General features: G+C 38.0%; 2 pseudogenes; both read left to right on the top strand.

Annotated features, from left to right (window-relative positions):
* Positions 1-481: 481 nt before the first annotated feature.
* LOC137247256 (venom serine carboxypeptidase-like) lies at positions 482-2,908 on the top strand (annotated as a pseudogene).
* A 394-nt stretch (positions 2,909-3,302) lies between these two features.
* On the top strand, positions 3,303-4,331 carry LOC137246354 (uroporphyrinogen decarboxylase-like; annotated as a pseudogene).
* The last annotated feature ends 227 nt before the right edge of the window (positions 4,332-4,558 follow it).

Raw genomic sequence — 4,558 nt, 5'->3', positions numbered from 1 at the left:
TAGTGCATTTTATAATTTATTTTATGTCCGTAGATGTCGCCGAAGTAGTCCTAACAATTTATTTTTTATTTGGGGTGAACTTTGTTTTCACCACAAGTGGCCTGCCACCACACGGAACGATTCGAAACCTGGCTGAAAAGGTATTACAGAGTTGCACTTCCACCACCCAACATTATTTTTTGACGTGTATTGTCGATAATGTTGAGATTCGTGGAATTAGGTATTTCAAATCCCGTCCACATGAATGATTGATCGAGATATGTAATACGCGACATGTGCGGCGTGTTGTGCGCGATATTTAGTGCGGCATGTAGTGCGTGACGTGTAGTGCGCATGTAGTGCATGACGTGTAGTGCGCGAGATGCTTTCGCATGAGGCCTAACGTTTGTATTGCAATAATCATTGACAGTCAGACAGTAAATGTAGATATTTTGACATCTGCTACGCTTTTCCATTTCCTGAATGGAAAAAAGGAAAAAAGATGTCATTGATTTACGACATGCGGTTAGTATAGTTACTGTTCGTATAGTAAAATTTGCTAATTCTAACCTTATTTCTTTATTTTCATTGATCAATTTTTCTTTGCATTTTCAGGTTAGAATATTACAATGAACAGTCATATCAATTAATGACCCCAAAAGGACAGTTCATCTCTGTACTGGCACTGATGAACATGGTACAAAAATCCAACAAGCAGCAGCTCAAAACGTGCCCGTTGCACAATATTGCGAGTATATATCTGCGCTATATCGTCATGTATTCGGCGAAGCGAGTATAGCAAACACATATTTTATCCGTACTAACGAAGAGCGCCACAAGACGGCTGTAGCGCATTTTTGGCACACTTTAAAATCGCGCGGCCACATTTACTCTGCTGCATACAGTGGTTGGTATTATGTTTCAGATGAAGCTTTCTTAACAGAATCACAGCTACGTTTGGACACACACACGGGCGCAGGTTTATTGCTTGATTCTGGTCATCCGGTTGAGGCAGCTAAACTTTACACAATAGAGGGCTTGAGGTATTTCCTGTTGCGTGAGGGTGTGGCGCATAGCGATGGAAGTAAGTTTAAATAAAACATTATAGCACAACAATACGCACATATTTATATTTATGTGTAGGTAAGCACTTTGTGTGCAACAAGAATTCTCCGCAAAGTGCTTAAAGTTAAAATAGCACTACTTAAACCATTTATGTAAGAAATTAGGGTAATAGTCCAGTTGATACTGGTTTCAGTTTTACTGGTAGTGACGATGGTTATGCGGGTAATGAAAAAGATGTTGGACGGAATTTACATGAAGCTGTTATGCAATTATACGAATTATTTGGATGGCGTAATTCCAGTGGATTTTGGATTACGGGTGAATCGTATGCTGGGAAATATGTACCAGCGTTAACATATCCCATACATTTGGTGCAAAATGCAATAGACGCGGGTTTATATACCACAGAAGGGCTTTGCCATTGGTAATGGACTTTCAGATCTATTACATCAACCAAATTATAGTGATTATTTATACCAATTGGAATTGATAGATGATCGTGGTTTGCAACAGTTCCATGAACAAGAAGAAAGGGGTAAAAATGCATAGAACAACATGACATGGAATGCGCTTTCGAAATTTTGATAGTCTTATCAATGATATTATTGTGAATGGTTCACTTTTTCTTAATCTAACCGGTTTTAATGTTTACTATAATTATTTGAAAACTGATAATGACGAACCCGCTGATGCGCTTGGTAATTTCCTGCAATCGTCAACAACGCGTCGTGCCATGCATGTTGGTAATATGACTTTTCATGATTTGGGTAAAGAAAATAAAGTTGAAAGGTTTTTGAAGAAGGATGTAATGGACACGGTTGCACCATGGATATCACAATTATTAAATGATTATACTATTTGCATTTATAGTGGACAGTTGGATATAATAGTTGCTTATCCTTTGACACGTAACTGCTTAAATCATTTCGATTCACTGTCAATAGGTACATTCAATTTCGATGATTTCAAACGTTCATACTCTAACGAGGATGAATGTGTTTCCGTTCCCTACTTTTGGCAAAAATTCGATCCAGAAAATTATTCTATCTGGTTCGGTGAATATAAATATAATAGTGAGCTTACAAAAGTGTTTGTGTTGTGCAATCTCATCACTGGTATGTTTCGACGTCGCGATGAAATGCGTAAGCAAGCCTTTGCTTTAGTGTGCCTGTTTGGTGAGGATAATGATAGTACCATATCCGGTGTTTGGGTGTGGCGCGGTCATGAATTAGCCTTCACCCTATCACCCGATTGGCAAGTTGATTACGATTGTTATGCATGAAGGAGATTGGATGCCAATTCGGAGGAAACTAAAGAATGAGTGCCACAATATTTTTCTTGGACAGGTACCGATAAAGATGGACGTAAATTCAATCAAGGTAAAATGCTCAAATAATTACAATATACAAGAGAAAGTAACTGGATAAAAATCAACTGAGATTTGAATGCTTGATTAGTGTTCCACTTAAAGTTAAAGTTGACCAACTCAATGCATGCATAGTATGCCCTTTCTCAGTCATCCACAACATTAAATATCAAAGCGTACTGTAGGTCGAACGCCCTCTTTTTTGTAGTTTCAAAAATTGTAAGTCTTTCGCTTTTGTAAGCGTAGTGTGTTGAAAAACTACGAACGAAAATAAGCTGTTCTTGTTTTTTTGTAATAAAAGTTGAAAAGTAATCTTGATTTGTTTGAAATTCGCTGACGCTGATAAATACAGGGTGGAAAAACGTGTGGTTTGAACTGTGGAAGATGAAATTGCTGGATATGCAAAAAATGCTGGCCATTTAATTGAGATTTGGGGATCAACCAAAATGGTTATACTGGATGATCCATCATTTGACTCACAATAAAACGATATCATAGAGTTTATATTAAACCAAAAGATCGCTGACGAGTAATAAGTATGCGAATAACAATAGTTACTTATTTTATTTTTTATTTTTTTTGTTTGTATTACAATAACAAACCCTACTTGATACTGAGTCTGATTAGACCAAAGAGTTAAAAGTGTTATCAAAACAAAGATTTATTAAAGTTTCATGCTTAGCATCGGCTTAGAGCTGGCAGCACTCCTTAATTCTGCTAATATTCGTGACAATAACTTTATTTTTTAATGCAGAATTTTTGGTCTTTTTTTTTCGTGCCGGTCGCAGCTCTACATTTCACAAGTTATAAATTAAACCAAAACAAAACAAAGGCAACACTTTACGGTGTAATTCGCAACAGAAAGCATAGTCCAGTTAATAAACAACACAAAATGAAAGATACAAAGAACTTTCCACTGCTTAAAAATGATAATCTCTTGAGAGCAGCGCGTGGCGAGCCCGTTGACAGGGTGCCCGTTTGGGTAATGCGTCAGGCTGGACGCTATTTCAAGAGGTACGTAAGCTTCATGATTTCTTTACTATTTGTCGTACACCCGAACTGGCATGTGAAGTGACAATGCAGCCGCTGAGACGTTTCGACTTGGATGCATCTATCATATTTTCAGACATTCTAGTAATACCGCAAGCACTTGGTGTGACAGTGGAAATGCATGCGGGTGTGGGTCCCGTTTTCCCAGAACCATTGCAAACACCTGCTGATTTAGCAAAGCTCACACCTGAGGGAGCGGTGGGGCGCTTGACATATGTTGGCGATGCTATTACAATGATGCGCCACAAGCTAGAAGGACGTGTGCCACTTATTGGTTTCACGGGTGCACCGTGGACACTAATGGGTTACATGATTGAAGGGGGCGGCAGTAAAACGATGTCTAAATCAAAAGCTTGGGTTATCGATTTTCCAGTAGATTCAAAAAAGCTATTAAGCATGGTGACTGACGCCATTGTTGATTATTTGGAAATGCCGACAAAGGCCGGTGCAAAATTGCTGCAAATTTTCGAATCTTCAGCAGAGCATTTAAGCAAAGAAGATTTTCTGAAATGGGCAGTACCCTACATAAAGAAATTCGTGATAAGTTGGTCGAACGTTTGCAGCAACAATCAATACCTTTAGTGCCTTTGACACTATTTGCTAAAGGTGCTGGCCACTCATTGAAAGAGCAAGCAACTTTGGATTATGACATTATAGGCTTAGATTGGACTGTGGATCCAGTAGAGGCACGGAAGCAAGTTGGTCAAAATATTGCTTTGCAAGGCAATTTAGATCCGCAGGATATGTATAAAATACCAGAAGAAATTCGTGCAAGCAACGTTATATTTCAAATCTAGGGCACGGTATTACGCCACAAACGCCAATTGTAAGCATGGAAGGTTTTGAGGATGCTGTGCATAAAGCACTTTAAAAATTCCAAACTGATAATGCGAATATAAAGATGTAGCATTGTTTTCATTTGACTTCTATAGTGGCTTATTGTTTTGTAGTAAGTAAAAAGGAATAAATGATTTGGTTGTTAGGTTTTCAGAAAATTGTTTAAAGCTGTTGAAAAAAATGGTTTGTGCTTGAGATTTTCCATGTGAGAAGTCATTCATTAACCATATTTTTATGTCGCTGTTAGCACATTACTCAGTG

The sequence above is a fragment of the Eurosta solidaginis genome, chromosome 3 (genome assembly GCF_040869045.1).
Source record: "Eurosta solidaginis isolate ZX-2024a chromosome 3, ASM4086904v1, whole genome shotgun sequence".
In the NCBI taxonomy this organism is placed as follows: Eukaryota; Metazoa; Arthropoda; class Insecta; order Diptera; family Tephritidae; genus Eurosta; species Eurosta solidaginis.
Note: the sequence above shows the minus strand (reverse complement) of the source record. Positions and strands in the feature narration are given on the sequence as shown.